General features: G+C 47.3%; 1 protein-coding gene across 2 annotated transcripts in view; it reads left to right on the plus strand.

Annotated features, from left to right (window-relative positions):
* chst11 (carbohydrate sulfotransferase 11) overlaps nucleotides 1-24,900 on the plus strand; it is a 104,220-nt gene that overhangs the window by 38,212 nt on the left and 41,108 nt on the right. The window lies entirely within an intron of this gene.

The following is a 24,900-nucleotide window of genomic DNA, read 5'->3' on the forward strand; positions in this document are numbered from 1 at the left end:
AATATTGTATTCTATTTCGGTCACCCTGCTATAGAAAAGGTGCCATTGAGCTAGAAACCAGACAGAAAAGATTTACAAGGATGTTGCCAAGACTTGACGGACTGAGTTATAGGGAAAGGTCGGGTAGGCCAGTACTTTATTTCTCGGAGTGTAGCATTCTGAATGTGATTTTACATAGAACACCACAAGAGGAGATAATTTGGTCGACAATGCCTGTGTCAAACATGACGCCTATGCTGTACTAAATTTTCTTGTTACTAAAGGAAGAAGAGGGATACATTTATGCATTCATTCGCTGCACTGGACTGACCTATGCTCTAAGTTTTAAATCCAACTCTTATCTTCCTGCACCTGATCCATATCCCACAGTCCAAAGACGTGGGTTTGTAGGTTAATTGGCTTCTGTAAATTTGTCCCTAGAGTATAGGATAGAACTCGTGTTAATGGGTGATCGCTGGACAGAGTGGGCTGAAGGGCCTGTTTCCATGCTGTATCTCTAAACTTAACTGTATGGACAAATGAACCGCACTTTTACACTTTTTGACGACGTGAGCTGTGGAGGTAAATGTTGGCTTATAGAGTCATTATAGCGTGGAAACAGGCCCTTCGGTGATGTCCACGCTGACCAACAGGTCCCATATACATTAGTTCCACCTGCCTGCATTTGGCCCATATCTCGAAACCTGTCCTATCCAAGTACCTGTCTAATTGTTTCTTAAACGTTGCAATAGTCCCTGCCTCAACTACCACCTCCGGCAGCTCGTTCCATACACCCTCCAACCTTTGTGTGAAAAAATTACCCCTCAGAATCATATTAAATTGTTCTCCCCCTCTCATCTTAAACCTGTGCCCTCTGGTTCTCGATCCCTCTACTCCAGGAAAGAGACTCTGCTCGTCTACCTCTCTCATGATTTTATCCACCTCTATACGATCACCCCTCACCCTCCTGTGCTCCAGGGAATAGAGTTGTTGTTTGCTCAACTCTCCCTATAGCTCGGGCCTCGAGTCCTGGCAACATCCTCGCAAGAGTCAAGTTGAAGGCCAGTTAAGTTTGTTAATGTCACACGCACTGAGAGAGCGTGAAAGACTTGAGGCCCAGGTTATTTGGATCATTAACATCCCTGGAATCAAAGCGACAGGGCCCAGTTACCGACGAATCCTGGTAACTTTGCCGATGCTGCACTTGATCTGAAAGTAAAGAGAGGCGGTTGCAAACTGTGGCCGTTCCTGGCACTCGTTGTGTGTCATAAAAAGGCAGAACTTCCTGAATAGCTCTTATCGCTTCCGCTGGTCTTTATCAGCTCACACATGGTCTTGTGTGAGGTCGTGCAGTGAGCTGACAACGGGTCTCGTTCAGTGTATTGACAGGACTGAGTTGCAAGCTGCCATCTTGTTACTGCTTGTTACTTTGCACACAAAGGCAGATGCAGATCATCCTGTCAATATGCTCCCTGCCTCAGTATCACCCGATCAGATCCCTGCTGAGTTGCTCCACCATTTTGTGCCTATCTTGTGTATAAACCAGCATTTGCAGTTCCTTCCTAACCCTCCTGTTATTAACGACATTCGGCACATTATTGTAGATCACGAATAATTCTTTGGTTATAGGGTGCGCTAGGCAGCACTGTAGGAGATATGAAAGGTTCCTTATAAATACAGGTCTTTCTCTCTGATCTTTGTGTTTTGATTCAGTTCAGTTTAGTTTAGTTTGGTTTGGTTTAGTTTAGTGGTGCAGCATAGAAACAGGCCCTTCGTCCCACCAAATCCGGGCCGAATAGCGATCTCTCCCCCCCCCCCCCCGTACACTAGCACTATCCTACACACGACAGACAATTTCCACAATTTTTACCGAAGCCAATTAACCTCCAAACCTGCACGTCCTCGGAATGTGGGAGGAAACCGGAAACACAGAGAAAACCCACGCAGTCACGGGGAGAACGTACAAACTCCGTACAGACAGCACCCACAATCAGAATCCAATCTGGGTCTTTGGCGCTGTGAGGCAGCAACTCTACCGCTGCGCTACTGGGTTCTTCCCAAACACTGACTACATTTTTCAACTCCACTTCAGTGTACAAGTCTTTCTGCTCATGGTTTGATGCTGATGGATTGTGCAGCACAGAATGAGGATGTTGGGGCCTTGAACAAGCTTTCCCTTCGCTTCCATCCTTGCCCTGCTCCACCCCTATGTTTGTTTATAGGCTCAAAGCTCTTTTTAAAGTTACTGTTATATCTGCTTCCTCTTTTCTGTCGTGAAGCGTGTTACACATCAGAACTATTTGTTGCAAGAAAATGGCTTCTCTTTCTCTCTCTCTCCCCACTGATCCCTTTAGCAATTATCGTAACTTTGTGTTCCCAATTACTAATTGGACAATGGTTCAATGGTACTTTTATTGTCGTGTGTCAAATGCTTGTGCAAATATTCTTACATGCAGTACAATATTCACATGCCTAAGCACATCCTGGATTAGCAAGTGTGCAGAAACAGTCTACTGAGCCTGCATGCAAGAGGCCCCATGTTTTGGCGCCATTTTCAAAGTCCTGTCCATGGACTGGACTTTATGTGCTGAGCTCGATCTAGGCGAGCCCCAGGCTGCTCTGTGGCCTCCAGCCGTCGCCTTCCTTGGACACAACGTCTCTCTCCTCGCCCGCCCACCTTTGTGCCCCGGGGGCACCTCCTGCAGCCGACCTTACTTATTCTTTCAAAAACCATCATGTGTTTACCGTGTTCACTCTGGGAAATGTGTACCTCATTTCTCATCAATTTAATGCCCACTTTTCTTGCACATAACTTAATCCAGCAAGGCTGCCAGGGTCCGGGCTCGCTTCCCACACATGGCCCGCACTGGGATAGTATTCTTCAACCCACTAACATGCCTGGCAATGTGGCTATTGTGTGAGTAGGCATTTAATTGAATCAAACAGCTTCCACTCATTGTCAGATCCACTGAACATGGGCAGTGCACACGTTCAGAAATTCATCTTCATAAGTGATTGGAGCAGGATAAGGCCATTCGGCCCATCAAGTCTCTTCCGCCATTCAATTATGGCTGATCTATTTTTCCCTCACAACACCATTCTCTTGTCTTCCCCCCCATAACCACTGACACCCGTACTAATCAAGAATCTGTCAATGTCCGCCTTAAAAACGGCCTTTGACTTGGCCTCCACGGCCTTCCGTGGCAATGAATTCCACAGATTCACCATCCTCTGATTAAATAAATGAATCTCCTTTCTGAAGGCACATCTTCTGAGGCTGTGCCCTCTGGTCAAAGACTCTCCCACTAGTGGAAACATCCTCTCCACATCCATTCTATCCAGGTGTTTCACTACTCGGTAATTTTCAATGAGGTCCGCGCTCATTCTTCTAAACTCCAGCCAGTACAGGCCCAGTGCCGTCAAACGCTCATCATATGTTAACTCAATTCTTCCTGGGATCATTGTAGTAAACTTCCTCTGGACCCTCTCCAATGCCAGCACTTCTTTTCTCAGATTATGGGGCCCAAAACTGCTCACAATACTCTGTAAGTGCAGTCTGACCAGCACCTTATAAATCCTCAGCATCACACCCCTGTTTTGCAGTCATCCAGCACTTTCTTCATTGCAGCTGACCTTCATCACCCCAGATAATCAGCATTCGCCCCCCTCTGAACTGCTTGTCAGTGTGGATTGCTGATGTAAAGCCGCAGCCTTGTGTTGCTGATTTGGAAGTTTGGTTCCATTGTGTCGATATGGCAGTCTGACAGAAAGAACGAGGCCTGTGTGATCAAAACAACAATTTGTATTATCGTAATGCCCCTGGCTACACAACTTGTGTTTATACTGCAGTCTTTATCGTAATGGACCTGATATTGTTGGCACAGGCTGCCATTGGTAAATACTGCCTATCTTCCGAACAAGCAAATTGGAGGAACGGCACCTCATATTTTGCTTGGGCAGCTTACAGCCCAGCGGTATGAATATTGATTTCTCTAACTTCAAGTAACTCTTGCATCCCCTCTCTCTCCATCCCTCCCCCACTCTAATCATTGTACTAGTTTCACTGTCGTCCTGGTGAGTTTCATTGTCTGTATAGTTCGTGTTCACCTGTCCCACAGTAAAGAATGGAGTGTTTCCGTGATCATTGCTCTTTTTTGCATTTCGTTCTTTCATTCGTTCTATGTCTCTCTATATCCCCATCTATATCTCTCGTTCTCAATTCCCTTTCCCCTGACTCTCAGACTGAAGAAGGGTCTCGACACGAAATGTCGCCTTTTCCTTTTCTCCGGAGGTGCTGTCTGACCCACTGAGTTATCCAGCATTTTGTGTCTATATTCTGTTTAATCCAGCATCTGCAGTTCATCTGCAGTGTAGTTTCCTCGTTAGTATAGTGGTTAGTTTCCCTGCCTGTCACGCGGGAGACCAGGGTTCAATTCCCCGACGGGGAGTATTGAGTATATTTTTGGTGCAGGCTCGAAGGGCCCTGAATGGCCTACTCCTGCACCTATTTTCTATTCCTACACAAACCATATCTAACAGCAGGACATTAACGTGCTGGAGTACTTCAGCAGGTCAGGCAGCATCTCTGGAGAACTTGGATAGGTGACGTTTTGGGTCGGGACCCTTCTACAGCATCACCGATCCATGTTCTCCAGAGACGCTGCCTGACCCACCGAGTTACTCCAGCACTTTGTGCCCCTTTGTGTATTAACCAGCATGTGCAGTTCCTTGCGTAGGAAAGAACAGTAGATATAGAAGATAGACATAAAGTGCTGGAGTAACTCAGCGGGTCAGGCAGCATCTCTGGAGAACATGGATAGATGATGTTGAAGAAGGGCTCTGGCCCAAAACATCACCTACCCATGTTCTCCAGAAATGCTGCCTGACCTGCTGAATTACACCAGCACTTTGTGTTTATCTGCAGGCCCTTGTTTCTGCAACTTGTATTTATATAGCAGCGTTATCAAATGGAGCAGATATAGTTGGCACAGGCTGCCATTGGTAAATACGGCCTATCTCCCGACAACCAAATTTAACAATACAATGTCGAAACAAGTAACTGCAGATGGTGGCTTACAAAAATAGACACAGAGTGATAGAATAACTCAGCAGGTCGGGTAGCAGGGCCGGCACGGTGGCACAGCAGTAAAGCTTCTGCCTCACAGCACCAGAGAACCGGGTTCGATCCTGACTATCGGTGCTGTCTGTACAGAGTTTGTACGTTCTCTCTTTGACCACGTGGGTTTTCTCCGGGTGCTCCAGTTTCCTCCCACCCTCTAAAGACGTGTGGGGTTGTAGGTTGTGTTTAAGAAGGAACTGCAGATGCTGGAAAATCGAAGGTACACAAAAAAGCTGGAGAAACTCAGCGGGTGCAGCAGCATCAATGGAGCGAAGGAGATAGGCCTATTTCCTTCGCTCCATAGATGCTGCTGCACCCGCTGAGTTTCTCCAGCTTTTTTGTGTACCTGAGGTTGTAGGTTAATTGCCTTCCACAATATGGAAGTAGTGTGAGCGGGTGATCGATGGTCGGCATGGACTCGGTGGGCCGAAGGGCCTTTTCCATGCTGTATCTCCGGAAACAATGCAGATGGGTATAAACCAGCTTCTGCAGTTCCTGACTAGACGAGACTAGACTAGACTAGACTACTTTTTAATGGTGATGGAAACTGCTCGTGGACATGCTTGTATTTAAACAGATAAACGTTGTTATATGTGAATTCCATTCAAAACAGTCAGCTGTTGCGTGTATGGAAGAAATCACAGAGATAGGGAATGTTGAGGCTACCGACTGGTTTGATTTGTTCATTGAGAGCCAAGTGAGTGTAACACAAACGAGTGACTGGGGCCTGGCGTGGAATGGAAACAGGCAACACTCAGCTAGAAACATAAATGGCACAAAGCACTTTACAGGAGCGAGGACAAATAAAATCTAGCAGCACAGACGAGGAAGCCAAAAGGGCTTTTTTTTCCCCACGTTTTTCAAGTTTTTTTCAAGTGAAAGGATCGTTCACCATTGCTGGAGGTTCTTTGTCAAACTGTAGCGAGTCAAGAGTAGGAACAACCAAAGATACAAAGAGGTGCTGGTTTATATCAGCAGCTCAGGCAGCATCTCTGGAGAGAGTAGGATGGTTGACGTTTCGGGTCGGGCCCCCTCGTCGGACCTTAGTCAAGAGTGAGTGTCTGAAATGGACCGGGGTCTCACTGTTGGCAACGCTTTGCATTTGGCCATGAAATGAGACGAACCAGAATATTGACCAGACATTCAGGCTCAGAATCGTGTCGCTGGGCTGCCAGTCCTCACCGCTTTAGAAATAATGCCTGGGGTCTTGCAACAAGTTGAAAGGTCACTGAAAGTAAAGTAAGACTTTAATTTCCTGCTCCTTCAATTATAATATGTTATCTATTTTATACCAGCTGCAAGTGGAATTATTTCCACTGGGCCGGTATGCAGTGGATAGCTGGTTAGTCCAGACTCTATGGTTGGATGAGCCTGGGACATTTCTGAGGGCCAGATTGCGTGCTGTGTGTTGGATTGTTAAATCGCTCAGGCTGCTGTGTAATTAATATTTAACAAGTGAGGGCAACCATCCCATTCACATCTCTGCACCTTCCTCGGCAAGGCCACCGGCTTAATCGAGGCCCAGTCTCACCCCGGCCACTCCCTCTTCTCAGTAGCGGACTGGGTCTAAAAATATTGGTTGCCAGGAGACAAAGGGGGCCCAATTCATCACTTGATATAGGGGGCCCACTTCAAGTTCAAGTTCAAGTGAGTTTATTGTCATGTGCCCCTGATAGGACAAAGAAATTCTTGCTTTGCTTCAGCACAACAGAACATAGTAGGCATTGACTACAAAACAAATAAAATAAACTGATAAAGTGCAAATAACAGATAATGGGTTATTAATGTTCAGAGTTTTGTCCGAGCCAGGTTTAATAGCCTGATGGCTGTGGGGACTTGATATCGGGGGCCCACTTCATCAGGGGCCCACTTGCCATCGGGCAAGCTGACACCCTGGCCAGTCCGCCACTGCCTCTTCTTCCCATCTCCCATCAGGCAAGAGGTACAGAAGTGTGAAAACGCACACCTCCAGATTCAGGGACAGTTTCTTCCCAGCTGTTATCAGGCAACTGAACCATCCTATCACCAACTAGAGAGCAGTCCTGACCTTTCATCTACCTCATTGGAGACCCTCGGACTTTACTGGACTTTATCTTGCACTAAATGTTATTCCCTTTATCATGTATCTGTACACTGTGGACACTTCGATTGTAATCATGTATTATCTTTCTGCTGACTGGTTGGCACGCAACAAAAAGCTTTTCACTGTACCACGGTACATGTGAAAATAAATTAAACTATGCGTATCTTCCCCTCCGTAAGTCTTTATGTTGTGGATATCATTCTCATCTTTAATTGGAGAATTGCGGTAGCACTATGGGACAAAAATCCAGGATACCCATGCAGTACTGAAGTAATGCAACACTTCATTAGAGAATGATGAATGATGTTAAATTAGACTCCACCACTCTCTGGAAGTGTTTACTTCAGTTTAGTTTATTACTGTCACGTGTAGCGAGATACTGTGAAAAGCTTTTTGTTGCGTGCTATCCAGTAAAGTCCGATTAAAGATACTCCGAGGGTCTACAATGAGGTAGATGGTAGGTCCGAATCGCTCTCTAATTGGTGATAGGATGGTTCAGTTGCCTGATAACAGCTGGGAAGAAACTGTCCCTGAAACTGGAGGTGTACCTTTTCAAACCTCTGTATCTCTTGCCTGTTCGGAGAGGGGTGAAGAGGGAGTGACCCGGGTGAGACTGATACTTGATAATGCTTGTGGCCTTGCCGAGACAGCATGAAGTGTAGATGGAGTCAATGGAAGGGAGGTTGGTTTGCGTGATGGTCTTGGCCATGTCTGCAATTCTCTGATTTCTTGCGAATTAATATAAAACTTTAGTCAAATGCAGCAACCTTTGGTTTTCATGGTAAAAGAACAAGGCAATGTAGCTGTCAAATTCACCTGGTACTATCAGACATTTTAATATTCCAGGTTTTTCTCTCAATTTGTGTAGTTTGATGATACAACATGGAAACAGGCCCTTCAGCCCATTGAGTCCATGCTGAACAGCGATCACCTGTACACTAGTCCTACCCTTCACAATTTACAGCAAGGCAATTTACTGTAAGGCAGCAACTCTACTGCTGTGCCACTGTGTTGCCCTTTGTAGCTGTTTTTTAAACATAAATCTGTATCTGGGGTTCCTTGTGTCAACATTATCTGGTACATGTCATCATGCACAAATTTGATTTGTCAATTTAGTTTGGTTTAGTTTAGCGATACAGCAAGAAACGAGCCCTTCGGCCCAGCAAGATCATGCCGACCACCAATTGCCCATTCACACTTGATCTATGTCAGATCAACTTTCCGACTGAAAGTAGGGTTCCAACCTGAAAGGTCGCCCATCCTTTTTCTCCAGGGATGCTGCCTGACCAGCTGAGTTACTGCAGCACTCTGTGTCTATCAGGGAGCAATGAGCCTTGTTCTCTGGCAGTTCTGGAAGCTCATTGCCCCCTTCAGAGAGTGAACTGGGGAGGGGCTTTTGTAAACTCACCACTGTGGGCCGAAACGTGGCTTCCCCCCTTTTAGACTCTGCTGGTCAATCTCTGCCCTCTATCTTGGCCCGATCGCCTCCCAGAAACTGCTCCCTTGCCCATCTGTCTCTCTGCTCATGTGTTCAACGTGTTCATGAGCGGCACGGTGGTGCAGCGGTAGAGTTGCTGCCTCATCAACTGCTGCCCATCCTTTTTCTCCAGGGATGCTGCCTGACCCGCTGAGTGACTCCAGCACTTTGTGCCTATCTTCGGTATAAACCTGCATCTGCAGTTCCTTCCTGAACTGGGGGTTTTCTCCGGGTACTCCGGTTCCCTTGCACACTCCAAAGACATGTGGGTTTTGTAGGTTAATTGGCTTCTGTAAATTGTCCCATTGTCCCTAGTGTGCGGGATTGAACTAGTGTGAACGGGTGATCGATGGTGGGGGGGGGGGGGGGGGGCGGACTCGCTGGGTGAAGGGCCTGTTTCCACACTGTATCTCTAAACTAAACTAAGCTAAACTACTTCTTAACGGTGGTGGAGACCCATTAAAAGTTGTGTTTCATCAGTTAACCCCGCTCTTTATTGAGTTCCCTTCAGACCACAAGCACTTCAGGCACAGAGAGTGGACATTTTACCGACATGCGTTTTTAGCTTTACTGCGAACTGGAGACACTTTTCACACTCTACCCTCTTGCTCGCTGTTAGGCTTTGTTTATGTGTTTCTCAAGAGGTGAGGAGATGAATAAGCCCCGTCTGTGCTGTGCTGTTGGTGTGTAAATAAACTCCCCGCTGACTGATTTTAAAATTGGGAGTTTCATAACGCGCTCGTTCCTAAATTAACAAACCCTGTAACCTCTGTTAGAACAGGCCTTGCTTATCCTTCTGTGGTTTAGCAGAAACCTCTCCCACACATAGACCTCTCTTCGTGCTCGGACTACATATATACTGCTTCCCTCTGGCCAAGTGGGCGGCAGAGTGGCGCTGCAGGTAGTGCGGCTGCCTTGCCGCTCCAGTGACCTGGGTTTGATGCTGACCTCTGCTGCTGTCTGTGTGGAGTTTGCACGTTCCCTCTTGGTTTTGCCTGAAAGGGGGGGGGGGGGAAAGATTTAATAGGAACCCGAGGGGAAACATTTTCTCACAAAGGATGGTGGGTGTACGGAACGAGCTGCCAGAGGAGGTACCTGAGGCAGGTACTACTGCAATGTTTAATAAGCATTTGTCCAGGTACATGGACTGGATAGGTTTAGAGGGATATGGGCAGAAGCGACTAGTGTAGATGGGACATGTTGAGGCAAGTTCCACACTGTATGACTCCATTTGTGACTCTGTGGGGTTGGTTGGTGTCCTGCAGCATGTGTGTTTAGGTAGTTTAGATACTACTTTGGCTTCCGGCTTGGCTTTCTTGGTTGAGCGCTTATCCTGGTGGGATAGCACATACTTTGTGTTCAAACAGTAATGGACTTCTCCATCTGCCCTACTGTCTTTGCAACTCTTCATATTTTCTCTTTCATGCTTCACATATATACATATAAGGAATTTAAGCTTGCTTTGAAAAATTTTAATTGTAAAAATAATCATTGTTTATGGTGTCTGTCAATAATCACCATAATATCAGATCCGCTCTATCTAACGTTGGCTGCTGTTTTAACTATTAAAGAGTCATCCCACCTTCAAAATGACCACAATTTAGTGCACCTGGGAAGTTAAATTGTGGTAAATTGAAATCTTGGTGTCTCCTGATGTATGATATTTTGCTCTCCTTCAGTGAGGAGGAGACTGCAATGTGGGTGGCACAGCTGGTAGAGTTGCTGCCTCACAGCGCCAGAGACCCAGGTTCAATCCTGACCTCGGGTGCTCTCTGTGCGCCGTATGTACGTTCTCCCTGTGACCACGGGGGCTTCCTCCGGGTGCTCCGGTTTCCTCCCACATCCCAAAGACGTGTGGGGTTTATAGGTTAATTGGCCTCTGTGCATCGCCCGCCCCTACTGTGTAGGAAGTGGGATAACATAGGTCTAAAATGAATGGGTCGTCGTGGACTTGGTGGTCCAAAGTGTTTGTTTCCATGCTGTGTCTCTAAACTAACGTGAATGGGGCGGCACAGTGGGGCAGCGGTAGAGTTGCTGCCTTATAGCGCCAGCCACCCGGGTTCAATCCTGACCACGGGTGCTGTCTGTGTGGAGTTTGTACGTTCTCCCTGTGACTGCGTGGGTTTTCTCCGGGTTCTCCAGTTTCCTCCCACCTTCCTAAGACAGACAAAGTCTGTAGGTTCATTGGCTTGGGGGAAAAAACAAGTAAATTGTTCCTAGTGTGTAGGATAGTATTTGTGCATGTGTTCATCGCTAGTCGCCCGACCGTAGATCCTGTTTCCATGCTGTATCTCTCAGCTAAAGGTGCTGTGTAAATGTGCCTTGCTATGATTATGAGGGAATCCGTCTCACCCTGATATCATCAGGATGCAGCGTTTAAAGTGGAGGTGTTGGCATAAAACAGACTAATGAAGGTTCAGTGCTGTAATGACTGTAATTAACGTTGTTTAAGCTAGCTTCTGTGAAGGCAGCTCGAACCAGTAATTAGCAATTGCAGATTTAATTAATCCAAGACCTAGCTATGAATCCTCGCTCCCAAAAGGCACATATCCCGATGTCGACTTTTATCTAGATTATTACAAGAAACGGTGGATGCTGGAAGCAGAGAAACAAAGTGCTGCAGGGCAGTAATAGAGAAGTATAATTAAAGGCAGTTTTAATGCAATGAAAGATTTTGGCAGAGTAAATGTTTCGCAGTGGGCAAATCCAACCAGGGGAGAGAATTTCAACAAGACCCTCTGGCACAGACATGCACGGCAGTTAGTGTTGCCAACTGTCCCGTATTAGCCGGACATCCCGTATATTGGGCTAAATTGCTTTGTCCCATACGGGACCGGCCTTGTCCTGTATGTGACTGCTACTACTCGGGTCGAGGGGACTGTCGGGTCGGAGCGCCGCGCCCGGCCCCGCCTCACCCGTCCCGACGTAGTGCGGCCCATGGAGTGCAGCAGCAGCACCTCGCCCGTGGCCCCGTCGGTCGGCAGCCCGGCCAGCTGTCCGACCTTCGGACCTTCGCTTACCGCCAACACCCCCACTGCTCCTTCTCATGGCCGATCATCGGTTCATGAGTTGGATGAGGTGCCGGGCCGAAGCTCCTCAGCTGGCCCGCCGGCTGGGCTTTGTGTGCAGTCCAGCACCCGGGCCAACTCATCATTCACCCAGCCACGGCCTAGTCGGTCAGCGAATTGCCGTCGGGAATTTGTCCCTTACTTTGACTTTTTGGTCCCTTATTTGGGAGTGAGAAAGTTGGCAACCCATAACGGCTGTGTGCAATTAAAGTCTAACCATGTTCTGACACTTTCCTGAGTATTGGAAAGGGAAGGGCCAAGATCACAAAATCGTTTTTTCTTCTGTTTTCTGACAAGGTAAAGTGGTTTTAACATGGAACGTAGAACAGTGCAGCACAGGAACAGGCCCTTCAGCCCACAATGTCCGTGCCGAACAAGATGCCAAATTAAACTAATCTCCTCTGCCCGCACATGATCCACGTCCCTCCATTCCCTGTATATCCATGTTTAGTTTAGTTTAGGGATACAGTGTGGAAACTGGCCCTTCGGCCCACCGAGTCCAGGCTGGCCAGCGATCACCCAAACACTAGTTCTAGTACTACGCTCCTGGGATAATTTACAAAAGCCAATTAACCTACATACCTGCACGTCTTTGGAATGTGGGTGGAAACTGGAGCACCCGGAGAAAACCCACATGGTCCTGGGGAAAATGTGCAAACTCTGTACAGACAGCAGTCGTAGTCCAGATCGAACCCGGGGTCTCTGGCGCTGTGAGGCAGCAACTCTACCGCTGCACCACTGTGCTGCCCTATGTGCCAATGTAAAAGTCTCTTCAACACCCCTATCATATCTGCCTCCACCACTACCCCTGGCTGCAAGTTCCAGGCACCCACCAGCCTCTGTGTAAGTAAACTTGTCCCTCACATCCCCTTTAAACATTTCCTCTTTCACCTTAAAGCTGTGAGCTCCAATCTTTGCCATTTCCACCCTCATCTAACTATCCTAGGAGCCAGAGTTCAGGATCATTGATCCAAAGTCAAGGATCCCACCAGGGTAGTCCTTAGACTTTTTAAGACTGTGGAGATTTTAGACTTTTGAGATGACCTTTGGCCCACCGACCATCGACCACCCCGTACACTAGCACTATCCTACACACTAGGGATCATTTTACAATTTTACCGAAGCCCAATTAACCTACAAACCTGTACGTCTTTGGAGTGTGGGAGGAAACCGGAGCACTCTGAGAAAATCGACGTGGTCACAGGGAGAACGTACAAACTCAGTTCAGACAGCACCCATGGTCAGGATTGAACTCGGGACTCTACCGGCGTTCCACCATGCCCCCCCCATAATCGACAACTCACCATCTGGGAATTGAACCCTGGTCTCCCACGTGACAGGCAGGGTCACTAACCACTACACTAGCGAGGATGTTACTAAATTTCAGCATATTTAATGACTGCTATTTCAATATATTTACTGTAATTCAGGCTATTTAATGAATGGTTGGCTACTCTGCCCAGCTCTCTGTGCTATCCCCATGAACAGACACTCCAGTCAGTCCCCCCCTCTACACTTTCCCCGCAGCCCTGAAGATTCTTCCTTTCCGACAATTTGTTTGATTCTCCTTTTCCGCTTATTATTGAATCTGCTTGGACCAGCAGTTCTGGATCATGATAAATTCATCACCCCCCGGGCTTCTTTTGCTAATTATTTTACATTTGCCCGGCCTAGTCACCAGCTTCCTTGCCGCTGGAAGCAGCTTCCCCTCCTGTTCTCTAATGACAAACACTGACTCTATTCCTCCGAGTGCAGGATGGTGAGGGGTGATCTTATCGGGGTGTACAAATTCCTGAGAGAAATAGATCAGATAGACACTTGCCCAGAATAGGGGAATCGTGAACCAGAGGACACATTTAAGGTTTGGTAGAAATAGAAACCTGAAGGGTAATCTTTTCACACAAAGGGTGGTGGGTGTATGGAACGAGCTGCCAGAGGAGGTAGCTGAGGCACGTACTACCACAACGTTTAAGAAACATTTAGACAGGTGCATGGATAGGAGAGGTTTAACGGGCCAAACGCAGGCAGGTGGGACTAGTGTAGATGGGACATGTTGGCCAGTGTGGGCAAGATGGGCCGAAGAGCCTGTTTTCACGCTGTATGTCTCTATGACATCAATTGTCCATTTTGATATTGGCTTTGGTATTTGTTAAATATTGTCAGGAAGGATTGAACCTGGGTCTCTGCCGCTGTGAGGCAGCAACTCTGGCACTGCGCCACTGTGCCACCCGGATGACCTGCAGTCTTCCATTCCTCCACTTTGTAATTGCATTGTTAGGTTTGTATGAATTTCTTGTCCTTTCACACACAAAAGGGCTACAGCTGTGAAAATACTCCAGAGATGGGGTATTCTTTATCCCAGCTGTAGTCGGGGGAAGGGCAAGGCGCAGGAAACCCCGTTTAGTGAATTTTGGGCCACTTTGTTACTGCTTTATGCTGTTAATAACGGGGCTAACTAACAACCGCTTTCAGTTCTTGTAAAAACCTGGCTGCTTTTCTCCTCCTCAAAGGATGAAAGGGATTACATATGATTTAACGATCCCAATTTCTTCCCTTCCAATTAAGCTAAAATGCTCCAAATATTTCTGCATTACCAGCTCAGGCAATGTTTAGTTTCGAGATACAGCATGGAATTAGGCCCTTCGGCCCTTTGAGTCCACACCGACCAGCGATCACCCGTACACTAGTTCTATTCTACACACTCCGGACAATTTACAGAAGGCAATTAATCTACAAACCTGCATGCCCTTGGAATGTGGGAGGAAACCGGAGCACCCGGAGAAAACCCGCGTGGTTATAGGGAGAACGTTCAAACTCCGTACAGACAGCACCCGTACTCGGGGTCTCTGGCGCTGTAAGGCAGTAACTCGACCACTGCGTTACTGTGTTGGACTGGAACAGTCATGGATACAATTCCCTTTTGTAAAGTAGATCATCAACAGAGAGTGGTGCAAGTGTCTTCATGTGATTGTTATCAAATCAAAACTCTAGTGTCGGGTAATATTTGCTGTTATTGGGACAGGTGACCAAAAGCCTGATTCAGCAAGTCATTCAGCATGGAAATCAGCCCAACCTGCCCATGCCAATCACGATGCCCCATCTAAGCTAGTCCAATTAGTCCAATAAACCTTTCCTATCCAGATACGTGCTCAAGTGTCTTTTAAATGTTGTTATGGTACCTGCCTCAACTGCCTCCTCTGGCAGCTCGATCCATATACGCATCAGCCGCTGAGTCATAGAGAGGCATAAAGAGATACAGCGTAGAAACGGGCCCTTCGGCCCAAGTTGTCCATGCTGTCTGTCTGGGTTAATCTTGTTTGCCTGCATTTGGCCCATATCCGTCCCAACCATAGATAAACCAAAGATAAAAGAGGTAAATGTGAAGAAGGAAATGCGAGTGGAGAAATGGGAAGGTTTTTGGAAGGGAATTTCAGTGTTTGTGACCGTGGCATTTGACAATGTGACCATCACTTGTGGAGCCACTGAATTGGGAAGTGGGATTTGGGAAGAATGTGGATATTTCATTAAATAATCACCTTTTTTAGCTGCTTTGCGGGTTTTTACCCGTGGGTAGTGTGTTTTTAAAGGCGGTATCTGCCATTACCGTGTACCTACTTTACCAAAGTTAAAAACTTGGTCTTCAGATTTTTTGAATTTTTATTTCATAAAAAGATTACTAAAAGTTTAAAAATATAAAACATTTACTTAAATTAGGCAGGCAGGCCATTAAACAGCTTAAGCAGCTTTTAGGACCGCAATCCACCATAGTTTAATTTTTTAGTTAAGATTATTATTTTCACGTGGACCGAGGTGTTTGTGAGCTATCCAGTCAAAGATACACAATCAAGCTGTCCACAGTGTACAGATACAGGATATAGGTTACAGTGGTTAGTGCAAAGATATACCATTGAAGATAGTACAAAGGTCTTCAGTGAGGTAGATGAGAGGTCAGGACCTAGTTATTGATAGGGTGGTTCAGTTGCCTGATAACAGTTGGGAAGAAACTGTCCCTGAATCTGGAGGTGTGCGTTTACACACTTCTGTACCTCTTGCCTGATAGGAGAGGGGAGAAGAGGGAGTGACCTTGGTGAGACTGGTCCTTGAATATGTTGGTGGCCTTGCCGAGGCAGCATGAAGGGCAAGGAATGGTCAGCTTATTGGCACCCTCTAGTCTACAGGGAAAACACTGCTCATGGATAAGGGTGCAAAAGTGGATGCTTGAATGTCGGAACCGACATGATGGGCCGAAGGGCCCTTTTCCGTACTAGATATCTCAGTGACAATGGACTAATTTCAAAATTCACCTTGGAAAGTAGATAGTTCTTGAATTACTGCAGTCGATGAGGTTTGAGTGTTTAATAGCCTGATGGATTTTGGGAAGAAGCTGCCCCTGAACTTGGTCGTTACAATTTTCAGGCTCCTATGCCTTCTTCCCGATGGCAGGAATGAAATGAGAACATTTTCCAGGGTGGTGTGAATCTTTACTCTGGCAATCCAGCAACTGCATGGTCTCCGATACAAATTTTATTTAACTAACCAAATTTAAATTCCCTCAGCTGAAGTCATGGGATTTGAATCTGTGTCAGCCGATCTGTGATTAAGAGTTATTAGATTGCTGGTTCAGTAATTTAGCTCGAGTCCTCATTTGGTGCATTTCAACCCGAACCATTGCGTACTGAATCAGAGTGCACACAAGCTCTGATTCAGAGCTGAATACCGTACCTGTAAGCATTCAACACCACGTCTGTCTGCCAAGTATATCAGGTAAAGTTTCACCTCCCCCTTTTTCTATAAATACACAAAGTGAAGAAGCTGGTGAAAGAGTGAGGGTTATTTGTAATGAAAAGGAACTGCTGTTGCTGGTTTAAAGATCGACACAAAATGCTGGAGTAACTTTTCCAATTTAGATTTTAGACTTCAGAGATGCAGTGCAGAAACAGGCCCTTTGCCCCACAGACCCCGTAGACTAGCATTATCCCACACACTGGGAACAATTTTTGTTAGCCGATGCCAATTAACCTACAAACCTGTACGTCTTTGGCATGTGAGAGGAATCCGGAGCACTCGGAGAAAACCCACGCAGTCACGGGGAGAACGTACAAACTCTGTACAGACAGCACCCGTAGTCAGGATCGAACCCGGGTCTCTGGCACTGTAAGACAGCAGGCAGCACGGTGGCGCAGCGGTAGAGTTGCTGCCTTACAGCGAATGCAGCGCCGGAGACCCGGGTGCGATCCTGACCACGGGTGCTGTCTGTACGGAGTTTGTACGTTCTCCCCGTGACCTGCTTGGGTTTTCTCCGAGATCTTCGGTTTCCTCCCACACTCCAAAGACGTACAGGTATGTTAATTGGCTTGGTAAATGTAAAAGTAGTCCCTAGTGGGACGACAGATGGCACAATGGGCTAAGTGTTCGGCTGGCAACCGGAAGGTAGCCGGTTCGAATCCCGCTTGGAGTGCATACTGTCATTGTGTCCTTGGGCAAGACACTTCACCCACCTTTGCCTGTGTGTGAATGTGTGTGAGTGATTGGTGGTGGTCGGAGGGGCCGTAGGCGCAGAATGGGAGCCACGCTTCCGTCAGTCTGGCCCAGGGCAGCTGTGGCTACAGAAGTAGCTTACCACCACCGGGTGTGACTGAGGAGTGAATGAATAATGCGATGTAAAGCGCCTTGAGTATTAGAAAGGTGCTATATAAATCCCATCCATTATTATTATTATCATTAGTGGGTATAGGATAGTGTTAATGTGTGGGGATCGCTGGTCGGCGCGGACCCAGTGGGCCGAAACAGCCTGTTTCCGCGCTGTATCTCTAAACTAAACTAAACTCCACCACTCCGCCACCGTGACACCCTTAGTGGAGTTTTGTCTGTTCATGAGATAGACCTCATGAGGCACTAAATGCTGGAGTAACGCGGCGGGTCAGGCAGCACCTCTGGAGAACGTGGATAGATGACGTTCTGGTTGGGACTGCAGAAGGGTCCAAACCCGAAACGTCACATATCCATGTTCTCCAGAGATGCTGCCTGACCCGCTGCGTTCCTTCGGCATTTTGTGTGCCTTGTTGTAAAGCAGTTCCTTGTTTCTACATTACGAGATGGACATGGGGTAATTCAGCATAGAAACAGGCCTTTTGACCCACTGAGTCCAGTGGATACTGATCCCAGTTTATCCTCCCCACATTCCCATCAACTCCATCCAGATTCTAGCCCTCACCTACACAGTCGGGGCAACGTCCATGGATAAGCCTTGTACTCTCTCCCACTCCCTCTCTCCCTCTCCTTAACTCCTCTCTCTCCATCCCTTTCTCTCCCTCCCTGCCTCTCGGCTTCCCCTTCACCCGCCCTGCGATTCTCTCCCTCTCTCCTTGTGTCTTTTTTCTCCTCTCTCTCTCTCTCTCTCTCTCTCTCTTCCTCTCTCTGCCTATCTTCTTCCTCTTTGCCTTGGCCCCGTGGGTTACTCAAACACCACTTCCTAAGAGCAGCGTCCACGGTGTGGAGTGGAAAATGCCATCTCCGCTGCTTCCTCCCCTTTTCCATGGGTCACTAGGAAGATTAAAGCCGGGCTTTGAGTTGCAAAAATGGGATTATTAGAGGTGGATGTTTTGTTTGGCGGAGGCTCGAGCAGATGCTAGGTTTGGGCGGTGGGACCATATCCCCTGTAACGTGCCCTCTGGTTAGCTTTCCCGTCAGCCCAATGTAACAAGGGCACAATTTAGTCGAGCATAAGCCACGTGCACATTAACCTGCCATGTTTGCTGAGAAAACAAATCACCTCGCCAAGATTTTGGAACATTATACATTAGAATCTCCCCGCTCAGAGCTGGACACCGTTATCCGGGCACCATCCCTGCCCCCTGTGCCCTGTTGCCTCCAGGGTATCTGGTCGCCAGGCAAGCCCATGCTGGGCCTCCAGTCCCTGCACAACCTGCCCATTGTTGAAAGCCACACGATGGGCAGCACAGAGTCACCGCCTTACAGCGCCAGAGACCCAGGTTCAATCCTGATTACGGGTGCTGACTGTGCGGAGTTTGTACGTTCTCCCTGAGACCCCATGGGTTTTCCCCGGGTGCTCCAGTTTCCTCCCACATCCGAAAGACGTGCAGGTTTGTAGGTTAATTGGCTTCTGTAAAATTGTACATTGTCCGTCGTGTGTAGGATAATGCTAGTGTACGGGGTAATCTGTGGGGAGTCTGTGGAATTCTCTGCCTCAGAGGGCAGTGGAGGCAGGTTCTCTGGATGCTTTCAAGAGAGAGCTAGATAAGGGCTCTGAAAAATAGCGGATTCAGGGAATATGGGAAGAAGGCATGAACGAGGTACTGGTTGGGGATGATCAGCCATGATCACATTGAATGGCGGTGCTGGCTCGAAGGGCCGAATGGCCTACTCCTGCACCTATTGTCTATTGTCTAATCGCTGGTTTGTGGGGGCTCGGCGGGCCGAAGGGTCTGTTTCTGCGCTACATCTCCAAATTCTAGAGGGGGGGGGCGGGGGGGAGGCGAAAATGAACTGGAGGTCTTGGTGATTGCTGGTGAGTTCTGGCGATGAGGGATTTTGCCGGACAAACTGGGCATGCTGCTGAGGGAACCACGCCACAGGATCCATCGAGTCCTTGTCCTGCCGTCCATGGCCAGCAACATAAAGTGCCTCTCTGTGCTCCCTGTTAGTTGGAGTGCCGCCAGCACTGGGTGTGGCTTCTTGCGGGAAGCAAGTGAATGAGCGATCTTTGAGTTCGTCCGCAGCCCTCCTTCCTTCAGCAAAGAAACTAACAGTGGTATTGGAATCTGCCCAGAAATGGCATCTCGAAAGCTTCGTGGCATTGAATGCAGAAGAAGATTAGTGTATCTGCAACTTCCTGCAGGAAAATTCCAACGTGCTGCTAGCATGAAAATGAGGTGCATTCTGACCGAGCCTCTGCCCTCTTTAATCCCATTCAAAATGAAACATCTGCTTTTACTTCTTTGTAGCTTTCCTCCAGTTTGTGGCTATAAAAGGGCGGTATTCTAGGGCGGCAGAGTGGTAGAGTTGCTGCCTCACAGCGTCAGGGACCCGAGTTCGGTCCTGACCATGGGCACTGTCTGTACGGAGTTTGTATGTTCTCCCTGTGACCGTGTGGGTTTTCTCCGGGAGATCCGGGTTTCCTCCCACACTCCAAAGACATACAGGTTTGTGGGTTAATTGGCTTCGGTAAAATTGTGAATTGTAGCTAGAGTGTGCAGGATAGTGTCAGTGTGCGGGGATCGTTGGTCGGTGCGAACTAGGTGGGCTGAAGGGCCTGTTTCTGTGCTCTATCTCTCAACCAAACTGAAGTACAAAAAACCTGTGCAGCACAGGTTTTCAATTAAACGTACATTCCAGGTAACATTTCCAATTGAATGCAGCTGTCTGTTCCTGAGGTAGCTGTGTAGACCACAACGATACAACGATAGCCTCAAAGTGCAGGCGCAACTCAGCAGTGCCCGGCAGCAGCATCATTTTTAGAGACACTGCGCGGTAACAGGCCCTTTGGCCCATCGTCCGCGCTGACCAACGATCACCCCGTACACTGGCGCTACCCTCCACACGAGGGACAATTTACAATTTTTACCAAAGCCAATTAACCTACAAACCTGCTCGTCTTTGGAATGTGGGAGGAGACCGGAGCTCCACACGGTCACGGAGGTCACGGAGAAAAAGTACAAACTCCGTGCGGAGAGCACCCATAGTCAGGATCGAACCCAGGTCTCTGACACTGTAAGGCAGCAACTCTACTGCTGTGCCACTGTGCCCCGTGTACAGTGTGGAAACAGGCCCTTCGGCCCAACTTGCCCATATCGAACAATGTGCCCCATCTACACTCGTCCCCATCTTCATAATGAAACTACTGCAACATAAGTTCCCATTAAACTTTTTTTTGTTATGTCAAAAAAAAATACCCGGTTCACTAATGTTCCTCAGAGGAGGGAAGCTGTCATCTTGACTGGCTCCGGCCTACATGTCACCTCAGCTTCACCCCATGTGGTTGACTCTTCGATGTCCTCTGGAGTAGCCCAACAAATTGTACCAGTGCTGCTGTTTGTAAATAATCAGCCTACATCCAAAATTTTGGATTAATTGAAAAGAAATGGAGTTCCTCTGAATAATTTTTGGTTCTGTTTATTATTGTCTTGTGTCCCGAGGTACAGTGAAAAGCTTTTTTGTTGCGTGCTATCCAGTCAGCGAAAGGAGTGTACATGATTACAATCGAGCGGTCCACAGTGTGTACAGGTGCAGGACAAAGGGTACAATGTTTAGTCAAAGATAATGTCCGATTAAATTTTATCCTCGGGTCTCCAATGAGTTTGATGGTAGGTCAGAACCGCTGTCTAGTTGGTGGTAGGATGGTTCAGTTGCCTGATAACAGCTGGGAAGAAACTGTCCCTGAATCTGGAGGTGTGCGTTTTCGCAATTCTGTTCCTCTTGCCCGATGGAAGTGGGAGTGACCAGGGTGAGACTGGTCCCTGATTAAGTGGTGGCCTTGTCGGGGCAGCGTGAGGTGTAGTTGGAGTCAATGGATCACGCGGTTGGTTTGCGTGACGGTCTGGGCTGCGTTTGCAACTCTCTGCAATTTCTTGAGGTGTTCGATGGAGCTGTTCCCAAACCCTTCTGCGATGATGCATCCCGATAAAATGCTTTCTACGGCGCATCTGTAGGTGGGGACGTGCCGGACTTCCTAACCCTTCTGAGGGAGTAGAGACGTTGGCGTGCTTTCTTGGTCGTTGATTTGATGTGGCTGGTTCAGGACAAGTTGCTGGTGATATTTACTCCTAAGAACTCGAAGCTTGCAACCATTTTTACTTCGGCGTATGTGTAGCACTGCGCTTCCTGAAGTCTTATGTGTACCGCTTCACTTCCTGAAGTCCTGAATTGGCCCCAAATGCCTGTCATTTCTATCCTCACCGCACACAACACGTTTTCTGCCTGACATTACCGTGTTACACCTGGTTTTACTGTGTTACATGGCCCCAGAGAAAGGAGAAAACTATAAACACCATCTACACCAGCCGACGATGTAAAAGCCAATCATAGTCTCAAAGTCTCTCTATGCCACTGGAGGAACTGTCAGCATCTGTCTGCGTTTCCTTATTGCAAACATTTGTGGCCGTGTGTGTGATGTTCTGGCTGGCTCTGCAGCCTTTCAGCCTAGCAGTGTTCACAGCGTGAGCCCTGACTCTGCACCGGGAACAGTAATGTATTGTGGCACCACATTATCGCTGGGTTTCTCAGGCAGTAATTCAAGCCAGATCTCTTTAGGCTTTAGAGATACAGTACAGAAACAGGCCATTCGGCCCACCGAGTCCGTGCTGACCAGCGAACACCTCGTACGCTATCACTATCCTGCACACAATTAGCAATTTTACCAAAGCCGCACGTCTTTGGAGTGTGGGTGGAGACCGGAGCACCCGGAGAAAACCCCACTCGGTCACGGGGAGAACGTACAAACTCCGTACAGACAGCACCCGTAGTCAGGATCGAACCTGGGTCTCTGGCGCTGTAAGGCAGCAACTCTACCGCTGGTCCACCATGCTGCCCTGCTTTAGAAACAGGAGGATGAAATAAAACATTTGATTAGTTCAGCAACTGGTCATTAGAGGATTTTGGAGACATGTTTCTGAGCATGGTTCAGTTTATTATTGTCACGTGTACCGAGGTACAGTGAAAAACTTATAGTTGCGTGCTATCCAGTCAGCGGAAAGACAATACATGAGTACAACCAACCCGCCCACGGTATACAGATACAGGATAAACAGAATAACGTTTATCTTACATTAAACATTATTCCCTTTATCAAGAATATATACACATTGTGGACAGCTTGATTGTAATCATGTATAGTCTTTCCACTGACTTGTTAGCACACAACAAAAGCTTTTCCTGTACCTCGGTACACATGGCAATAAACTAAACTAAACTATAGTCCAGTAACGTTCGATTAAAATTAGTCTGAGTCTCTCCAAATTGGTCAGGACCGCTCTCGAGTTGGTGATAGGATGGTTCCGTTGCCTGATAACAGCTGAGAAGAAACTGTATCTGAATCTGGAGGTGTGTGTTTTCACACTTCTGTACCTCTTTCCTGATGGGAGTGGGGAGGAGAAGAGGGAGTGACCGGGGTGAGACTGGTCCTTGATTATGCTGCTGGCCTTACGGAGGCAGCGTGAAGAGTGGATGGAATCATTGGAACGGAGGTTGGTTTCTGTGAGGGTTGCATTGGGTGGAAGTCTGAAGTGAACCATTACTGAATGTTTCACCTCTTGAGTTGAAGACATATTTGGTACGGATTTATTTTCCATTTTAGCAATCACACGATTGAAACCCTGACTTTGATAGCCATAATTTTTAACAAAGAGAGTTAATGTTTTTTTACGAACTGGGGCAAAGGAACAGATTAATTCTTCAATTTTTGCTAACTAACCTCCCCCATCTCTGTCATACCTCCCCCCTCTCTCCTGTGCCCCGCCGGGACTCATACCTATTTCCTCCCCCCCCCATTCACCTTTCCTCTAGCTTCACAACTTGCAAATCTTCCATCCTTTTGTCTCACACCTATCTTTTCACAACAAGTCATAGTGCAGGAGTAATTCAGCAGATCAGGCAGCATCTCCGGAGAACAAGGGTAGGTGATGTTTCGGGTCGGGGCCCTTCTTCGAACCTTGTATCCACATTCTATCTTTTCATCACTCGCCTTTGTTCAGCCATCTACATATCAAAAATCCAATTTGCCTCTATCCACCCACCACGTGCCAAGCTTTGTCCTGCCCCTCCTCTCAACCAGCTGTCTTCTCCCCTACCCCACAACAGTCACTCTGAAGAAGGGTCCCAACCAGAAACGTCACCTATCCATCGTCTCCAGAAATGCTGCCTGACCAGCAAAGTTATTCCAGCACTTTTTGTCTTTTTTTGTTGTAAACCAGCAGCTGCAGTTCCTTGCTTCAACATTAATTAATTTGTCGCAGATATCGGAACAATTTCATCTGCTTCAGATCCAAACTAAAACTTGATTTAATCACCGTTCAGCAGCTGTGGTGTCATAGCTACAAGGCAGAACGTCTGGTGTAGGTACTCCTGGTGACTTCCTTTGTTCCTGGGCATTTTTAAAAATGTTTCCTCATTCACCATGTGATTTGAGTTCTAAAAAGGAACTCATAAAATGTCTCATAAAATTTCTGACTTAGCATTGTCCATACATGGAACTGCCATAATTTAAAGCAAAATGAAATGCTTTCAGTTTTTGGAATTGCAGATAATGATATTAAATAAGGTGCATAGTTGCAAAAAGGTTCTAGTGCAGAATGAGTCATAGAGTCATACAACGTGGAACAAGGCCCCTCGGCCCAACTTGCCTGCGTTGACCAACATGCCCCATCTACACTAGTCCCACCTGCCTGCGTTTGGCCCATATCCCTATACACCTGTCCTAATAATAATAATAATGGATGGGATTTATAAAGCGCCTTTCTAATACTCAAGGCGCTTTACATCGCATTATTCATTCACTCCTCAGTCACACTCGGTGGTGGTAAGCTACTTCTGTAGCCACAGCTGCCCTGGGGCAGACTGACGGAAGCGTGGCTGCCAATCTGCGCCTACGGCCCCTCCGACCACCACCAATCACTCACACACATTCACACACAGGCAAAGGTGGGTGAAGTGTCTTGCCCAAGGACACAACGACAGTATGCACTCCTATCCATATATCTGTTTCTTAAATGTTGCAATAGTCCCTGCCTCGACTACATCCTCCGTCAGCGCGTTCCATACGCCCACCATCCTTTGTGCAAATAAGTTACCCCTCAGGTTGCAATTAAATCTTTTCACCGCTTCCCTTAAACCTATGTCTTCTGCTTCTCGATTTCCCCTACTCTGGGTAAAATACTGTGCATTTACCCAATCTATTCCTCTCATGACTATGTACACCTCTATTACACCTCTGTAACTCTATGATTAGTACACCTTGTAGCTAATACCCACTAATCCTGACAGCGACCAGGTAAACCACCTCTGCATCCTCTTCAAAGCCTCCACATCCTCCCTGCAATGGGGTGAGCAGAACTGCACACAATACTCCAAATTACAGTTTCAAGCTGTCTGCAGAGTATGAATTGTAAAATGTTGGGCTGTGCTATTCAAATAAAGAACTAACCGGCTGTGATTTACATTG

This window comes from Amblyraja radiata, chromosome 19 (assembly GCF_010909765.2).
Source record: "Amblyraja radiata isolate CabotCenter1 chromosome 19, sAmbRad1.1.pri, whole genome shotgun sequence".
Classification (NCBI taxonomy): domain Eukaryota; kingdom Metazoa; phylum Chordata; class Chondrichthyes; order Rajiformes; family Rajidae; genus Amblyraja; species Amblyraja radiata.